At 39.2% G+C, this 20,128-nt stretch overlaps 1 pseudogene; it reads left to right on the forward strand.

The window, feature by feature from the left end:
• Positions 1-17,678: 17,678 nt before the first annotated feature.
• LOC103216953 (selenide, water dikinase 1 pseudogene) lies at positions 17,679-18,502 on the forward strand (annotated as a pseudogene).
• Positions 18,503-20,128: the final 1,626 nt, after the last annotated feature.

Consider the following 20,128-nt stretch of genomic DNA (forward strand, 5'->3'; position numbering starts at 1 on the left):
CTGAGAACTAATAATAATGGACTTGGGACAGTAGTGACCTGAGCTCTTAAACTGCCTTTAATTTGATCTAGTATGATATATTTAAACATCATTAGAGGGTAAAGAAAATACTATAGGAAAGACAAGAGAGAAACAAAAAAAGGAACCCTCAGTTCCAGTCCTGGTTCAGCTTCTGACATAAGACCAGGAAACAGAGAAAAAGAAAACCCTTTTAAAAAAAAAAGCCAGGGAAGCACACTAGCCAGGCTGAGACTGGGCAGCAACTCTGAAGGCAATGATGTGGAAGTCTTGGCACATTCAGGGACTCGACGAGAGGATGTGTTAGAATAGTCTCATGGAGTTCATGGAGTTTGGGATTTTCAAGAACAGCAGGATTCAGGAGGCTAAAGCAGAGGTTGGTAAACTATAACAACCAAAAATCGAATCCAGCCCCACCCCGTTGTTTGCATAGTATCTATGCTGCTTTCATGCAACAATAGCAAATGGAATCAAGTAGTTGCAACAGAGACCATGTGGCCCACAAAGCTGAAAATGCTTAGTATCTGACCCTTTATAGAAGTTTGTTGATGCCTGGGGTAGAATAATTCAGAAGGAAGGTCAGAATGTTACAACCAAGTAGGAAATTGGGAATAAACATCCTACATTAAAAGACAAAGAGGACAGCAATCTGCCCTAAACAAAAACCCCTAGAAGTAAGGAGTGGGGAGTTGGGGGTGTCGCCTTGCAAAATTCACACTATGGAGTCTTGAGGATGAGATCAAAGAATTTTCACTTCATTCTCTAGGTAGTAAAAAAAAAAAAGAGCCACTTCAAGATTTTTCACTAGTAAGAATGCCAGTGACATTTTAATTTAGTTACTGTATGTGAGATGAGCTAAATAGCAAATCTCCAGAAAAACGACCCTCAGTGTGCGTAATGGAGAGAACTGGAAATGAACCAACTCAGGTAGAGACCTAGGATTCCCTACACCTCAGGCCAGTTCAAAGATCGTTGCGTCTTTGTAAAAGTGAAACATTTATGAATATATGTTCTTAAGGCGAGTAATTTAGGTTTTCCTAGTCCAGACATTTTTCTTTTCCTACCTTATTTTTTCTACTTTTTTCCCTTAACATCCATATGCCTTGGCTAGTTGTGATCAGTTCTTAAAGCTGGAGGAGACATCTGTTGCTGAGCATTGGTCACTGCTCAGTAACCTGCCTGTAAGTTAATAATGGCAGGTGATCACCGAATAATAACTGTTACTTTCTTCATAATGTCCCTGAAGCATTATTAAATGTGGCACTTACAGCTCCTTATATGCAATTTACCTCTGTAAAAGGTCATCTGCAAATACAATACTTAAAAATATGCCACAAGGAAGTGTGCAATTACATGCTGAGCCATTCATTACCAGCACATGCCTACACAGAATACGTCCCATTTTAAATTTAGCCACTACCTCTTAAAACTGGCAATGGAGTTGTCTTTGATGCATCTTCACAGCAGAAAACATCCTGTCTCCCTCACTTTTCTGCATGTTGTAAAGCCATACCTTAGCTCCAAAATGCTAAGAAATCAAAGGCTGAAGCAGGTGATACTTACCCTCAGTGAGTCCCATTGCTCTTTCTCATCCCTGAAAGATAACAAGGGTATTCATGCTTCTCCCAGACTCCCCAGGTGCACCTACCCTAACCATATTTTAGTGTTCTCCTTTCAGCAGTATCTTATGCTCTGGACTTTCCTCAATTCCTGCTCTTCCCCAAAAAATCAACATGTCAAGGAGGTTCCAGGTTAAGATGGTGGATTAAAAATACAAATCTAATTTTATATCCTTTGTATTAGTCAGCTCAGGCTGCTATAACAAAATTCCATAGACTGGGTAGCTTCAACAACAGCCATTCATTTATCACAGTCCTGGGTAGACTATGAGGCTGGGAAGTCCAAGATCAAGGTGCTAGAAATTTAGTTACTAGTGAGGGCCTCTTCCTGGCTTACAGATGGCAGTCTTTGCACTGTATGCTCACATGGAGACAATGATGCCTGGTTTTTCTTTCTCTTTTTATAAGGACATTATAATTCTATCATTGAGACCTCATCCTAATGACTTTGTCTAAACCTAACTACCTCCCAACATTCCTGCCTCCAAATACCATCACATGAGAGGTTATAACTTCAACATATGAATTTAGGCAACACAAACATTCAGTCATAACACCTTCTTAAAACATCTCTAGATTTAAAACAAAAAGATAAAAAGATTTATAACCACAAAGAGAATGAGAATAGAAAAATTAGCAAAAGCAAAAGTATTTTGGAACCTGGAAAGAAAATTAATGAAAGACAGCAAAGTTCTGAGTCTACAGTGAATAATGTAAAAAATCAACCTAATTTATACCAGATAATCCTCAAAAGTTGCAGGAACTGATAGCACCACATATTTATGAAGTTAGTAGTGAAGGGGGGCACTTAAAATGAGGAAGAATCAAGTCAAAAAGTAATCATGTCTCTAAATATCATCTCCAACTCCATATCATTCAATCATGGACCCTCACAAACCAAGTAGAAATCTGGAGATCATTTTTTCTATAAAGAGGATAAAAGAGAGGGTGATGGTTAATTCTGAAGCAAATGAAGCAAGAACAAGATGTTCTAAAAAAGAAAATTCAGAACACAAATTAGAGCAACTCTTAGAAATCAAAAGTATGGTGGCAGAAATCAAAACTTTATAGAGAGAAAAAAAAAAATTGAAGAAATTTCCAGAAAATAGAGTACAAATATAAAACTAAGAAAGAAGAGATGAGAAAACTAAAGATTCAATCCAGAAAAACAAATCTAAGTTATAACCATTCCTGCAAGAGAAAATGAAGAAAATGGATAGAAGAAATCGTGAATAAACGAGTTCAAAAAAATTCCCAAAATTAAAAGACAGTTTTCATATTGAAAAGTCTCACAAGGTCTGGTGCAGTGGCTCATGCCTGTAATCCCAGCACTTTGGGAGGCTGTGGTGGGTGGATCACTTGAGGCTAGAAGTTTGAGACCAGCCTGACCAACATGACATGACAACATGTCTCTACTGTAAATAGAAAAAACTGGCTGAGTGTGGTGGTGCCCACCTGCAATCCTAGCTACACCAGAGGCTGAGGCATGAGAATCACTTGAACCCAGGAAGCAGGAAGTGGAAGTTGCAGTGAGCTGAGATCAAGCCACTGCACTCCAGCCTTGGCAACAGAGTGAGACTCTGTCTCAAGATAAAAAAAAACACACACACACACAAAAGTCTCAAAAAAAAAACCCCAGGAAAATGAGTAATAAACCAAGGCATAATATTGTGACAATTTAGCTTATTGGAGACATTAGAAGATTTTAAACACATCAAGATAAAAGGAAACTAAGACAACTGTCTTCTGAGTTCTCAAAAGTGACCTTGGAAGCTGTATTAATGCTTTCAAAAGTCTGAAGAAAAACAATCACCAGGGTAGAATTTAATACCCAGCTAAATTATCAATCAAGAATTAAAAACAAATTGAAAATATGTTGTAACTAAGAAGATCTCAAGTTGTTTATCTCCCATACACACCTTTCTCCAAAAAACTACTGGAAGTTTTCATGAAAACGAGGAAGAAAAGTAAGAAGCAAAGAAAATTCCCAAAATGGTGGCCACAAAGGATCCCAGAATAACTTTTGTGTACCAAATAGAGAAAGTAACCAATCCAGACTGAAGCAAGTTGAAAAATGTGTGGTGACGGCCTCATATTGACAGCCAACTTTCCCTCCAGAGTGAAGTGTGAAGCATACTGAAATTAAAGAAACAATCACTTTATCAGTGACATGCATCATGATGACAGTGAATGGCTAATACTAAATGACAAGATAACAAGGAGTTATGTTCCTATCAGAAACATTCACATCAAAGCCTAGCGTCTCTGCTTTATTTAGTGTCCTGGTAAGAGCTATATAGCCTTTCTATAAACTACAATGCAGAAGAAAACACAAATCCACTTAGATGAAAGAAATTCTCCAATGTACACAGTTGCTTATATATATATGGAATATTTCTGAGGGACTTCTTAACAAGCTGGTAGCAATATTTACTGGTGGCTAGGTGAGAAGAGGTTGACTGAAGACTTAATTTTCACAATTTAACCCTTTGATACTTTTAAAAATATATAATACGTTCTTCTATTGCCTACTACAGAATAAAATAAAATATATTTCCTAAAAATTATTATAAATACACATACTTTGGCTCCAGCTATTTGCTTCTAGGGATTTATCTAACAAATATACCCAAACATGTACATGATGACATGGATGGGATATTATTCATTGAAATATTGCTTATAATACCAAAAGACAGGCAACAATAAAAATAATTATCAATAGAGCAAGAGTGAAATAAAATGGAAGCACTACATGAAAGAAATAAGAGCAGGCATATAAGTAACCTCAATAATGTCAATGAATTAAACACCAATTTCCAACAAACATGAAAAGATGCTCAATGACATTAATTGGGGAGATACAGAGTAAAATATCAATGAGGTACATTTTCATAACTATCAGATTGACAGAGTCTTATAATTTATTCATTATGATATGAGGAAACAGAAACTCTAATTTTACCTGAGTTTGCCAATATTTTGTTGTCAGAAACTATATATACCCACATTTCCAGCCAGCGCATTTAATAGTATTCAATATGAGATGTCAAAAATGCCCAGTCATCTTCCCATGAATCCCTCAGACACCTCTGACCTTCACCATTCCAAGAAGTCTCTCTGGAAATGCCAGGCGCCATCTTCACTCTCTGCGCCCTGCGGCTCCCATGTACCTTGTCCTGAAACACCGAGCCGCGTGCACAGCCCACAGCCCTGATCCCTGCTGGTTCGTCTACTCTTTTCTTCATTCTTTTGGCATTGGAATTTTTTCTTTCTCCTCATCTTTAATTAGTGAAATCTACTGCATATGGTGCGCTACAGTTTTGGTTTGTTTCTGTCCACCTTCAATGGTTGCTCTGCTCTGACTTTTTTTTGAGATGAAACCTCACTCTGTTGCCAGGCTGGAGTGCAGTGGCTCTATCTCGGCTCACTGCAACCTCTGCCTCCCAGGTTCAAGTGATTCTCCTGCCTCAGCCTCCTGAGTAGCTGGGATTAGAGGCACCCACCACCACGCCTGGCTAATATTTTTGTATTTTTAGTAGAGAGGGGGTTTCACCACGTTGGTGAAACTCCTGACCTCGTGATCCAATACTCCTGACCTCGTGATCCGCCCGCCTCGGCCTCCCAAAGTGCTGAGATTACAGGCATGAACCACCGCGCGCGGCCTGGTATGACTTTTCTGATTCTGCACTTGGTGCTTATAGATGACAGCAGCTTGACAATGAGGTTTGTGGGAGACGAAGTGAGAAGGAGAGAGGATGCAGAGATCTAACATTTATTGAGCTGTAACCACATATCTGTCATCATATAAAATTTATTTCATCCCTCAAATAACTTTGAAAGGAAGATAATATTATATTTCCCCTTTTACAGATAAGGAAACAGGTTCTTGCTTATGTATTTTTTCTTTATTTTCTTTTTAATTGTGTCATTTACTGGGCAGGAGGACAAAGAGGATTCACAGCACGGGCAGCACTTCTCAGTCAGCATTTTAAGAGATTGTACTTGAAGAAAAAGGAAAGCACTTTTGTAGTTAAATATAGTTTATGCAACCTAGCCCCTCCACTGTCACGTCGCTGACCTTTCTCCTTTATTTCTTCCCATCCTGGATCTACCCACTGTGCTGGCCATCTTGGTTTCCTCTTATGCTCCAGAAATGTCCCTTCCTCAGAGCCTTTGCACTTGCTGCTTTCCTTGCCTGAATATCTTTTCCCCTGAAGGGGATCCTTCACTCACCTCCTTCAGGTCTATGCTCAAACATCACCTTAGAGTAACCACTAAACACTCAACTTAAAATGGCAACTCCTGCTGGGCGTGGTGGCACTCATCCACAGTCCCAGCTATTTGGGAGGCTGAAGTGTGAGGGTTGCTTGAGCCCAGGAGTTAGAGGTTGCAGAGAGCCATGATTGCACCACTGCACTCAACCTCGTGACAGAGTGAGACCCTGTCTCAAAAATTTTCTTAAAGGGCGATTCCCCATCAGAGCCTTCCCATCCTTCTCTCTTTATGTTTCTCCATAGTACTAATCATGATCTGATACATCAGATTTTTATTTATTTGCTATGCACTCCCTCTCTGTCCCACTAGAATGTAAATTCCACAGGGCAGAGACTTATCTGACTGTTCACTCTCTGTACCTAGACCATTTCCTGACATATTATAGATGTTTCATTAATGCTTATTGAATAAAATAAAGTGAAGTGAATTCATCAAGTTTAGGAAATTTTGAGTTCCTCTGTGCCAGCCAGATTTTTTTATCTGCACGAGGAAGGGCCTTTAGTACTTCTGTAAGTATTTTCAATCACCAAGAATAGAATCTAGCATGCACAATTTCCCAAACTCATATGAACATACAACCTTCTTTCCATGGAGCAGGTTGCAGGTGCTTGTGCTCATGCTTTGGGAAATGCTTCTTTAAGCTTTCAAACACTTACGCATACACAGAAACAGAAATGTAAACGCAGATTTTGATGAAAAGGAAAAAGAGGAGGACACTAGAATTCAATGTGTCTGCAGTGAAGTGAGACAGCCATTTCACTCAAGCATTCATTTATTTGTGCAGCAAGTATTTTTTGAGTGCATCTGATGGGCCACACACCTTCCAGACATAGAGACTAGGTAGAGATCAACAGCAGCTAAGGTCTCGGCTTCACAGAGCTGGCTTGGCTGACCGCTTTTAATCCTATGAAATTCAGAGGAAGATCATTCCAAGCCTGTGCCCCTCTCCTTTGAAGACTTTTCTTTCTGATTAGAAAGATACAGAAATGTAATTAACCCCTGGATGAGGGTGCCACATGCAAATTTGTGAGCCAACAGGAGGTATGGATTTCTCACCTGCTCTGATTTAATCCCTTCAGGATCCATACCATAATCAATATCCTGCCACCTGGAAGGCATGACTAAATGAACCCAGACAAGCACCATGGACAGCCTTGCACTCTTTTATCATGTCTTCTTTTGGAGCAAGGGAGAGGATCATGGTGCAAAAGGGAGGAGGCTGGTTGGAAGATGAATTGCTAGGAGGTTGTTTTATCATCTCCAGGAGCCACTAAAAATAAATTAATTAATTAATTTCATTTTGTAAAAAAAGGATCCTCTTCCTGATAAACAGAACAGGGCAACAACATATTGTTCAGTGAGTTATGGTGGCTAAAATCTCACTCTGAAAATTATTTGTCATGGCAACGGGTGAGTGTCACCCCTGAAGCCAGCAGCCTGAAGCAGATAGATTGTTTCAATTATCTAATTTTCACAATGAATGGACTCTGCTTATAGGAAATCCATAGGTGGTTGGCAGTGGGAAATGGCGGCTGTGACAAGCTCAGAGCTGGGAGATCTACATCCTCTCTCAAAATCTAGAACAGGATTGTCACAGAAGTAAAAGGAAGAAGAGCAAGAGAAAGAAGGAAACTCATAAAACTTCACTCTTCGTCTTAACTCCTGGCTCTGCATTTTCTTTCCAAATTGTCCACTCTGTCTGGTTCAGAGAAAGCTACAGGTAGGCATGTACTCGCACTGTCTAACTGTCTCCCTCTTCTTTCTGTGCCTCTCACAGGGCTTTGAAAGTTATACACATGTGGCCAGAAAATGTCTACCTTGGCTTCAATGAACTCCTTGGCCTCAATGGAAACTGCTATTTTGCAAACTGAATTTCACATTAAATGTTTGGTAAAATTGTGTATAAAACTCTATACCAAACAAAAAATTCAGTTACCAACTTCATTTAGATAACCTCTCTTCTTTGTGTCTTCTTCTGACATAGTCAGTTGTCTAGAGCTTATTTAGGGTACCAAAGGTGTCATTAATTTTCTGCCTCACCCAGATAGATGTTCTTAGTTTAAATGAAGCCAGGAAAGAGGCAAGACTTGTGGATGGTGCACTCTCATCTTCCAGCCCACCCCTCAGGGGCCTTTGACTCACTGGCATAGTCCTTTGCTCGTTCCTATTCTTTTAGCCCAAATAGGGCTGATACAGCTCTAATTTTGTCTCCCTTTCTCCTGTTCCAGTTTCTATACCTTGATTTCACCGATCCCTACATATTCTGTGTGTGATTTTTTGAGGGAGGCCATTTCAACCAGAATGACTACCAAGAAATGACTTCCCCAAAGTAATGGGATTTTATGGTGAAATGCCAAGAGAGTTTGGAAATGTGTTAACATTGAGTGCTTTTTGGTTTTGTTTTGTTTTGTTTTGTTTTGTTTGTAACCAGTGAGGGCGAGGAACAAAGCTTACAATCACACTGTATGTAATCAACCTTTCCAAACAAGCCTGCTTTTTAGGATGACCCTCAGCCCCAAAGGAAATCACTACCCAGACTGCATCTTATACTTTCCTGAGATTCTCAACGCATTCAGAGCTTGACTCCAGTGGAAAAAAAAACTCATTCTCTACACTAACTTTTTTCAGGTAGATTTAGAAAAAGAAGAATTTTATTTTAGCATAATCTCATTTTGGGTACGGCTAACATTGATTAAGTTGGTTTGTTTTCAAAATAATGGTTATTGTATCCCAAAAATGAACAGACACTTAAGTGTTCAGTTATGCATCACTTCAATACCCTTGTTTTGCAAAGTTCAGTTTACAAAGCAAAACTCAAAAATAATTTACTTTTTAATAAACTGGAAGAACACCCAAGGAAACGATTGCCCAAAATCTGCTGGCCGGTGTACGCCAGATACATCTTCAGAAAATCTAGAGCCATATTGTCTTCCAAAGACTCTGACAGATAAGAGAAGCTATAATCATCAGTGTATCAAGTTTTGGCCTCATGAGAATTTCTGATCAGTCTCTTCTCTTCAGTATCCGTTCAAAGAGCATATGTCTTCAGTTCAATAGTTTAAACTCTAATGATCAAATCAGTAAATGTTTATTTTGTAAATTGCTGAGAGGGAAGGCATAGACACACTCAACCTTTCACTGATATTTTGTTTACAGTGATGAAAAAAAAATGCCATCAGGTGAGCCAGAGTTGTTTTTTTTTTTTTTTTTTTTTGAGACAGAGTCTCATTCTGTAGCCCAGGCTCAAATTCAGTGGCTCAATCTCAGCTCACTACAACCTCCGCCTCCCAGGTTCAAGTGATTCTCCCACCTCAGCCTCTTGAGTAGCTGGGACTATAGGTATACGCCACCACGCCTGGCTAATTTTTATATTTTTAGTAGAGATGGGGTTTCAACCGTGTTGGCCAGGTTAGTCTCAAACTCCTGACCTCAAGTGATTCGCCTGCCTTGGCCTCCCAAAGTGCTGAGATTACAGGCGTGAGTCACTGCACCCAGCCCCGAGAGTCTTTTTCTATCAGGCACATAGCATTTATTAGTGAGAGGTTGAGAATTGTTTTGTTTTTGTTTTAAAGGAGAATATATTGAATAGTATTCTTGGATGTTCTGCACCATTGTCCCTTTCCTTAGATGCACTGGGATTTTGATGAATTCTTTGCCACAAAATCAGTATATTTGATGAGCATGCATATTAAACATGCTACAGAATTTGTAAGACACTTCGGGAATAAATGCAGTTGCACTCCTCCAGAGAGTCAGCATCAAGTGAGAAATCTGAAAAGTCAAGGGTAAGATGTCTGAAGTTTTCACAAATCCTACCTCTGGGTATTTCTACAGAATAATTGCAATCGGAATCTCGAAGAGACATTGACACACCCATATTCATTGTAACACAATCTAGAATAGGCAAGATGTGAAAACACTGATGAATGAATAGACAAAGAAAATATTGTATATACATACAATGGAACACTGTGCAGCCTTAGAAAAGGAAGGAAATTCTGCTATGTGCAACAACATGGATGAACCTTGAGGATATTCCGCTAAGTAAAATAAACCAGTCACAAGAATACCAATTGTGCATGATTTCACTTACATGAAGTGTCTCAAATGGTCAAATTAATAGAATCTAAGAGTGGAATATTGGTGACAAAGGCCTAGGAAGAGAAGAAAATGGAGAGTCACTAATCAATGGATAAAAAGTCTCAAACTACATGAATGACCTCTAGACATCTGCTGTACAACATTGTACCTATAGTCAACTCAACTTCTATATGTGTTAAGGATAGATCTCATGTTGTGTTCTCATCAAAATAAAATAAAACATGGTATAATAAAATATTTGAGAAGTCTTCATGGAATTTGGAATGTTATCTCTATAAGAAATGGGATTACTCTTGACTTCACACGACAGTAGCAGTACGGGGAATGTTAGATGAAGGCACAGTTGGTATATCTATCAGACTTCTATTTATACTTTTATTCCCAAAGTATGTCATTTTACATTCTTAAGTTCTATGGCTTTAGGAAATTCCAGAGGCCTGACTTCTTGTCAATTGCAACAAACATTGTATTTTCAATGTTGATTAATTTATCAATATTTCCATTTAGTCTTCAACATTATATAGGCCAAGACAGGAAGTTGAATTAGGCTTGGGCTGACTCTCGTGGAGCTGTATACAAAGAGTTACAGCTATTCTACAGAGAGACCTATCAGGACACTACGGATTTTTTAAATTGAGGATTTTTGAAAGCTTTCATTAAAGCAGGCTTTGAGCACAGGCTCGGACCACTAGGCAGGGCAATCAGAGATCAAATTTAGAACAATGGGTCTGAGGTCAGGTTTCAAGGGCTGAACCCGCGTAAGGACATGAAATAGATGCTCAGGAGTGGGGCAGCAGCCAGCAAACCCACCGAGCAGTATGAACACCCAGCAAGGCTGTGCCCATTTATCTGAGGGCTGAAATTGGGTATCCCAAACAGTGGCTTTAAAAATAAAGGTAAGTAAAATTGACAGATGGCACAAGATGCCACTTTTTTATTCAATCAATAAATATTTATAACACCTCTTAAGCGTCAGGCACTCTGGTAGGTGCTAAGGATATAGTGGTATATAAAGCAGCCTTGATTCTTGCCTAACTGAGTTTATAAACCAGTGGGAAGCCAGGCTTTAAAAAAATCATCACAAGTAAAATATACACTAGCAACAGTCCTCATCTTAAGTTCTAAGTATGAATGTGTATTTTTTATTTTAATCAGGGGAGACTTTCTGGGGATGCAGCTTTAAACTGAGACCTGAAGGGAAAGTAGAGGTGAGACAGAGACAGAGGAAGACTGTGAAGGCAGAGGTATGAGCTAGCATCTGCAGAGGATGCAGCAGGGGGAAGAACTTGCTGAGTCCCAGGGTTTTCTGGAAGTCCAGCATGGCTAGATAACAGTAAGTAATGGAGCAGGAGAGCCATAGACATGAGACCAGGGATACTGCTGGGCCCCTTAGGAGCCATGGTAGGATTTTGGATTTCATGCCAAGTGCAATGGAAAGTCATTGGAAGGTTTCAATCAGGGAGTCAGTTGATTAAGTTAGCATTTGTTTCAAAAGCTCACCATGGCTTTCTAAGTTGGAACAGAAAGGGTAAGCAGAAAGAGCAGTTAGATTTCTGCATGGTTATTTGAGAGTTAAGAGTGGTGGTTTGGCAGGACCAGTGGGGATGGAGAGAAATTAGTGGAAGTTTTGTTTTGTTTTGTTTTGTTTTGTTTTCCAACTGCCCCCTGCTATGGCAGAGAGATGAAGTCTACCAACCCTGTTTCTAGTCCCACCTTGGGTAACTAGCCCAATTTCTGTCTCCTGGTTCCATCTAATTGGCCCATGAATATCAGAAAAGAGGACTCAAGACCACTCTAGCAGTTACTTAGATTAGTAATCCTCAGAGAAGCTTTTGTAACCAAGATTCACTTGAAAAACTGTACCTTTATTTCTTTTTAAGCTAAAAGGCAGTTTATGGTGAGTAAAGCAAAACCATTGCACACTGCTAATTCTTTTTGCATTTGTTTGACAGGAGACTCCTGAAATACTAGAGCCAAACACACCGGAACTGACCTAACCACAGGAAAAGCAATGCTGCTGAATTGAAAGCCTGCAAGAAATTCATCATTTATTATTAATGTCACCATGAGCACCGAAGGCTTTGATATGGATGCTGAAGATACTCGCCTGCTTTCAAGCAGACACGACAATCTCACACCCTCTTTCCTCTATGCCTAAGAGCATTTAATTCATGGAGAAGAAAGCATTTTCTGCAGCTTACCCTCCAGACCATCATAATAACAGAAGTTTTGAATGCAGAAACAAATTATTTCAAAGGGGGTATAAAATTTGCTCTCAGCACAATCTGGAAAATCACGAGATTTAATAGAAACAGGGCCTGAAAAAAGAAATGAGTTTATGAGCAGGATTGCAGGGCACACCCCACGTCACTTACATGTGAAAATCATGTTTGTTATCTAACCTCAAAGTGCTTCATTCTTTACCTTACTTCCAACTGCCCCAAAAGGCAGACAATTTTTAGGACCTTGACGGTTGTTTCCAGTTCTTGGTGGCCATACACAGGATTATGTACAACTACATCACATCCACTAGCTCAGCTAATGCTGGGGACCTCTTGATGACTCTGGCAAATCAAGGATGCAGTGGGACATGGAGTGGCCAGAGCCATCACTTGGGACTTCGTACAAAGACGACAGACTACAGAGTGCACACCAGGAAAGCAGAGACACACCACTGTCCTTATCTTGCCAGCAACTCATGCAAACAACTTTGCTTCATAAGCTCCCATGCCCAGTCTGCTAGGTCTTCCCACTGCCACAGAGAATATTTATTCCTATAAAATGGAGTTAAAAGGGGCTGTCTTCATTCACTCCTTGCATTGGCTGTGTAACATTTATTCATTCATGATTGACTTAACAAATATTTGAATGCTGGACACCAGGCTCCTTAGACAAGTTACTTAACCTCTCTGAGCTCCAGAGGTCTTCTATGTAGACTGGGGATCATAACCCCATTACCAGGTGATTGTGACAATTCAAGAGGTAATTTTTTAAAGCACCAAGCACATTGTCTGGCAATCAGTAGCTGCTCCATTTTTTCCCTTTCTCTTGCCTTGCACCTGCACCTGTCACTCCTTCAGCATGTTTTTTTCCTTGTGCCTGAACTTATGCCCTCCTTAGAAAAACAGGCAGCTGCACGAGGCTTGGAGCTGCCAGGAGAGAGTCTATATCGAATATTCAAGAGCCACCTGTGTGCTCAGGGGAGAATAAATAGGAAACCCATGCAATTCTCTGCAGTCTCAGATAAACATGGGACTCGATTGGCCTGGTAACACATCTCCATGATGGCGAGATGCAATGATGTCCCCTTTTCTGTCCTGATGCTATTGTGATTTCTAATGATGGCTTTCAGGAGGTCAGGGAAGTCTTGTTCCTTTCCTGTGGGGACAAAAATTGGACATGTTCTGTGCTCTTAAAGGGAAGAGCTTTCTTAGCTGACTTCTGGATTGCCTACAAAGGCACAGTACTCTGAGGGGCAGAGGCTCTTGTTATTTGCAAAAGTACCTCAAAATATCAAGCAAGGCAGACCACACAGCCACTGAGAGAAATAAAATATTCATCAGAGGACATTACTAGGAAGGAAACAGCACAGTTAATTTCACAAAAACTCAATCATAATAGAGGCACAAAATTAATCATGCAATAGTGTTATGACTCCTGAGCCTCAAAGCCAACATAAAATAACTGAGGAAAAAAAGAGAAAATAAAACAAACATGTGCCCTGCATAGAGAGCATACATGACCAGAAGCTGATTTTCAACTATCTGCAAATTCTAGCAATGCAAAATCATGACTAGAGCTCTTTCATTTACTTAGAAAGACAAATCTTAACACATTTCACTAATGTTAATGCCAGTAGTCGTATCTTGTTTGAATATACTTGACAGAAGTTTTACTGAAATAGGAAGAAAGAGCAAAAGGCTGGCAAAGTGAGAATGAGTTAGTTGTGCTAGCCCTGGGTGCAAATTTTGCAGACTTCCTAACCCACATGTTTTCCAAATGCAGCGCTTGGTAAGTCTAATTTTTCATTCTTCATGGCAGGGATCGTTAAGAAAAACTTTACCAAACAAGGTCCTGCACTATAGAACGTAGGGCCTAAAACAGAGTGGCTAAAACTAAGGGAGTAGCTACCATTTCCTGAGCATCTACTCTCTGCTAGGCCCCACACAGTGCACTTATCTATATTACCTCCTGAGCCACCTGTGTGAAAGACCTTGAGAAGCAACAAAGTGAGCAGGCAGGAGAAATTGCCAGAGTCAGAAACCTCAGGTTTCAGTCCTGCCTTTGAAAAATCACTATGTGATATTGAACAAGTCATGCACTCTTTCGGTGCCTAAGCCACCCCAGCTGTGAAATGGGGGAAGTGATCCTTCTTGTGCCTGCCTCAAATGGTTTGTGAAAGAACAAAATAAAATCAATAAAGCATACAAAACAAATGTAATGCAAATCCCAAGGGTTTTTTTTTTCTTCTTCTTTTGTTTTGCTTTTGGAATTCTTTGAACTTAAAGTTCTGATCAAAAGAATAAATGAATCCTCTAAACCTGTGGAAAGATGGCCTCAGCCTCCTGCCACAGTATTTGCAGGGATTGGGGATTAAATTTCTCCTGCTTTTCTGATTGATCTGACCTTACAGAGCTCCTTATTATGCATGCCTTGCTCTAATTATGATGCTCGTGAAATGAAGGGGAGGTTAAGAAAGTGGCTTTGTTTTGTTTTGGTTTTTTTGCAGGAAGCTTGGAGTCTCTCCAGGTATTTAAAGCGATTGGATTTGTGAGCTAACACTCATCTATTTTTCCAACTCCAGCAACACCCACGTACTCTCACATCTTTATATTTCAAAATGTGATAGTAGCCAAATCATTTGCTTCTGCATTTTCCCTCTTCAGTGAAGAAACCCAGGTCCGCTTGTCCCCCTCATTTCACGTGCTCCATAGGGGCACATCTGTGTGAACTCCTATAGGCATTTGGCAACCAGAGGTATGAGATAGAGGCCTTGACTCGTCTGACATCACTGCTTAGATGGTGAGGAGTATGTGACACAAATGATATTATCCCACCCTTTTGTGGAATCTGAATATTTTAGATTCCAAATAAACCTTCCCAGTTACTCAGTCTGACACCCTGGATGTGTGGATGAAAAAAATTTGGTCCAAGGAGATTCAAAAGCTCGTCTGACATCTGGAGCTGGAAAGTGTGTCACTTGCCTCTTTCTTCTCCCCACCTAAGTCAGGAGTCTTCCAACTGGGTGACAAGGAGCAGGACAAGGGCTTGCTTCCTATGACTGCTGAGAGAAGTAGTAGGAATATTCTGAAAGCCGAGTTACAAATCCAGAAACAGGAACACCAGGGGGGCATGAGGACACTTTCTGTGTTCGCCTAACAGACTCTACAAGAAAGAGACAATGAAATATACATGATCCCATAACAAATGTGTTTATTTTTGCTCATGTAACCGAAGACATAAGACATAAGGCATGTCATGTAGAACTCAAAGAATCAGAAAGCATTAGAGAAATAAGGCACTGTGTGTCAGTAGTCAAGAAATGTGATGTTTAAATACATAGATCTAAGTATTATTCCTTATTTAATTCCTATTTCATAATGGTTGAAAATTAAAGACTGTGATAAGAGAATCACTTCACAAAATGTAAAAATTTGGCAGAAAAACTCATATTTTCAGTAACATGCCATTTATTTTGATTTCTTGTTTTTAATGAATGATTTTTATCTCAAAGTAACCCATTTACATGGTTAGAAAATATTAAATAATAAAGAAAAGCTTAAGTTGAAAAGCAATCTCACATTACCTCTTCCCCACTTCCTCACACGAGGCAACTACTTTTATCTTTTTTATTTGTTTTTATTAATAATTATTACATCGCCAACTAATAGTCTTAATCAGTATTTCTTGGTTTATCAATTAATCACTTTGGAAATTGGCTGTATTTTGTGTTTTTACTGTCATCAGGTGAACAATTAGATATTTGAGTAAAGAAAATTGAATAGGTTTCCTGTCTACAGGGCTTTTATGACTTTAGAAGGCCATGGACATTCACTGAAGAAATAAAAGCTGATCTAGGCGGTAGGTAATGGGTCATGTTATTTATTTGTTTATTCACATATTTACTTATTTAGCTCTATATTTTAATTTTTTTCCAAGTTTCTTATAGAGAGTATTTTACTCCTAAAATTAGGAAAACTTACATATCTTCTCTTTTCTGTTGTTCGTTAAGAAAGGGATCTCACTATGTTTCTGGACTCGAACTCCTGAGCTCAAGTGATCCTCCTGCCTCAGCCTGCCAAGCATCTGGGACTACAGGCACGTGCTACCCCACTTGACTTAGAAAAACATATTTTAAAATTTAGAAAGACATATGGTTAGAAATGGTGAAATAAAGACACATATACCACCAAGTGAAAACACCACAATGAGAGAGAAAGAGTTCCGTCTTCATTAAAGTTAGAAAAGATCCACAATCCATATGTTCAACTTATATCGTTTATAGAAGACATAAGGATAAAACATGATAACATGTACCTTTATGTTCTCGTTTGACAGAAAACCTTTGACGTTATGTAGCAAGGACTTGAAGTGTCCAAAGTACGATTCCCTTATTTAGGAGAGCAAGGTCAGGGTTTGAGGGAGCTATTGACCCAGCACTGAATTCTCACCCCTGTAAGGTTTAGGGAAGAGGAACAAATGAGGAGATCTGTAGTCATCTACCTACTCAAGGGGCCAGATTCTGGGGTGGCCTGGGTAGGTTTTCTGCCTGGCAGCTACCTCTAATGATCAGCTGAAGGAAAATAAACACATAAAATACTGAAGGGAGAGAGAGTGAGAAAGAGGAAGGAAAGAGGGAGAGAGAGACTTGTGACATACAGGACTAAACAACTTGGCACAGAGATTCCTGCCTCCTCAAGGGGCGGCTAGCCTCCTCTGAGAGCACAGAGCACACACACCCTGGGGCAGGGTTGGTGAGGCGCTTAGAAACAGTAAGACTGGATGAAACTGCCTTTCTGCTGGTTCACTTCACTTCACTTCTCCGGCCTGTATCATATCTGCTCCAACAGCTAGCCCCAAAATGAGCACCACAAATATAATTTATAATCCATTAGGGTTCAGTAGAGACAACAAGTAAAAAGAAGGAAAATAATATAACAAACAGAAGGCATGTAAAGACTGCTCTTCAAGGTCATACCAGGAAGCAGGGGAACATTTAAAAGACTTTTTATGATATTCTATAAATTATAGAAAGTATGACCTCATTGAAATCAGAATATAAATGAAAGATAAACAAATCAAAAAAAGAAATATAAGGTGTAGTAAGGAAATGAATACCAAGCTGGCAGATATCAGTAAATAAATGGAAGGCATAATAAAAAATCATGGAAATGTAAACAATTTATAGTCAGTAAGAAGTAGAATTGAACCTGCTGCAAACAGCCAAGGGACATTTAAGACAGGCTTTGAACAACCAAAATGAGAAACATGAAACTGGAAAAAGAATTCATAAGTTTAAGAAGAACAATATATGCAGAACATGAGATCCAGTATACATATAATAGGCATTATTGAAGTAAAAAGAAACAGAACAATAAAAGAAAAAATGTCCAAAGATACAATAAAAGAAACATTTTCAGAACTAAAAATCAATCTGAATATATGTTTTCTTTCATCAATGATGGAACGACTGACAGGGAAAGGGATAAAGTGATGCCCCTGATTATACAGGGTTTTAAAGATGAGGCTGAGGAAGCAGGAACGTCTGTAACATGTGGCCAAACAGTGCTACCCTCCTGGATTGTTTTGGGAGGAGTCACTACAACTACAGGCCAATGAATTTATCATGCCAGACAATAGAGTGCCAGGGAAGGGATGTACCAGAGTTCACAAAACCCTTGGGGCCACAAGTAGCAGTGGCTGTGCACCACTACCACTTGTGTCAAATAGCAGTGGCTGAATATTCCTGAAAAAATGAAATAAAATTAAACTAGTGGTCACCCACGAAGATGTAGAGTTGACATACCAAGCAGCAATAATGAACACGGTGAAAAGTTCAACAGGAAAGCTTCATCATGCACACGTTCAGTGCCCACGTAGCCACAGACATCATGGGTATTAGGATTTGGGGCCATGCACAGAACCTGACCAAGCAGCAGAGGAATGGTTTTTTGTAATTCACAATGGCTCCTGTGCTGGTCAAGATGACTGTGATGAGCAACGCCTGTGGCAACATGTTCAGCCTCATGCACGGAACATGTCCAGAGACAGCAGGAGGCATTCTGATCTGTTTACCACATGAGCAAGCAGCTTGGCTCTGTGCAGAGATAAACTGCCCCAAATGTGGTGGAGGCCACCAAGGATGGATTACTGGGATTGTTGAGAAGGGCAACCATGCAGCTGGAATCATAGACCAACCCTGGATCACTGAGGTTACCCAAATAGCCACTCAAAATGTGAATCCCACACCTGGGGCCACTTCTTAATCTAGACAGAAATAGCTATTTGGTTTTGTTTTAAAATAGATTTCCTTTATCATCACTTCAATTAAAGACTATAAACAACAAAAATCTCATGGTGTCTACACATCTGGTGACCCTAGGTCAATTTGTGAGTGGATACATTAACAAAATAAAATCCATTGTCTTTTTTTCCTGTTACATTAACTGAAATTGCACCTAATCTTGAGTCAGCTTCTGAGTTGAGAATTATATTGTTACCTGACACTGTTGATTCATTTTGAATCTCTAGACACTTATCTCTTGCACATAGGTGCTCTCTTTTTAAAAGTGCCTTCACGTAGAACAGACATTACCAATAGCAATGTCAAATAGCAGTTGATGTCTTTTCATTTTATGTATGTTTATCAGGTAAGTCTTATGGTTTTTTAAGTATCTTGAATGGTTTTCTGGAAAGACAGCATTGGTAAGTGGCACATGACGGTATCCCAGTCATAAGAGGGTTATGTGATTACTTCTAGTCTTTGAATTGAAAAGCCTTGTCTTGTCATTCAAGAGCGCCTTATACCCAGGACATTCTCCAGTACAGAATTCGGTTCAACACGGCAAGTACTTCACTGCATGAAAAACATTTTGAAAAATGAAATTGTATTTCTTTTTTTGTAGCCTTCCGCATATTTACGGTAATAACATTAATGGTTTTCTTTATCAATAGCAAAAAAGGATACTTTTTGCAATGTAATGTAATTAGACATTTCATAATGCAACGAAGAATTCCCTTCCAAAAGAAGGTTCGTGTATAACACTCATGTACAATTCAATATATAATTATGCAAATAATTTTAAACATAATTAATAATAAAGACTGTTCTATGGATGGTAGTGTTTGAAACATTTTATATTTTGTATAGTGATTTCAGGCCTTTTTTCTTAAAAGCAAGAGCTATATTTAGTCTAATTCTTAGCACTGTTTTGTCCTTTGCACTAGTACTTTTTTTGTGCATGTTTTTTGTGATCCGTGTTAAAAATCTGCATTCCCAAAATTGCAGGTCAGATGTAAGCTTATTATTCAAATAAATATATAATTCTTAAAATTGCTCTTGTTTAATCAGATGCTCTTTTACTATTATTTTAGAAACATTGAAAGGGTTTTTTGCCTAAAGTACTATTTGCTGGGAGAAACTAGATTTTGGTTTTAGAAAACTCTTAAATCTTTCATGGGACCTATATTTTCTTGAATTAAATTTTTACTTCTAGAATAAATAAGCAATCTAAAAAGGTGTTATCTGTGTTACTTAAAAACAGGCTTTCTTATATTTTAACCTACTAAACAATGAGGAGGAATTTCTCTCGTTAAGCATAAGGGCACTGAATTCTCAGGTGTCTGTCTTCATAAGAGAAAAAGCGGCACATTCTCCAAGTTTCAGACACTTCCTGCTCACAGGCACCAAAGCCACATGTGTAAACTGATCAACTTCTTGCCAAAGGAAACCACCCCTGGGAAAACGAAGCTCCCTGGAAGAGGCGTTCACTTGGACACACCGTGCTCCAGGAACCAGTGGGCAGCTTTTATACATGTGTGACCAGACCCCCAGCCATAGGATGGTGTGCAGTACAGATCAGCCTGCTATGTAACTGAAACTAACTGGACAT

This window comes from Chlorocebus sabaeus, chromosome 10 (genome assembly GCF_047675955.1).
Source record: "Chlorocebus sabaeus isolate Y175 chromosome 10, mChlSab1.0.hap1, whole genome shotgun sequence".
In the NCBI taxonomy this organism is placed as follows: domain Eukaryota; kingdom Metazoa; phylum Chordata; class Mammalia; order Primates; family Cercopithecidae; genus Chlorocebus; species Chlorocebus sabaeus.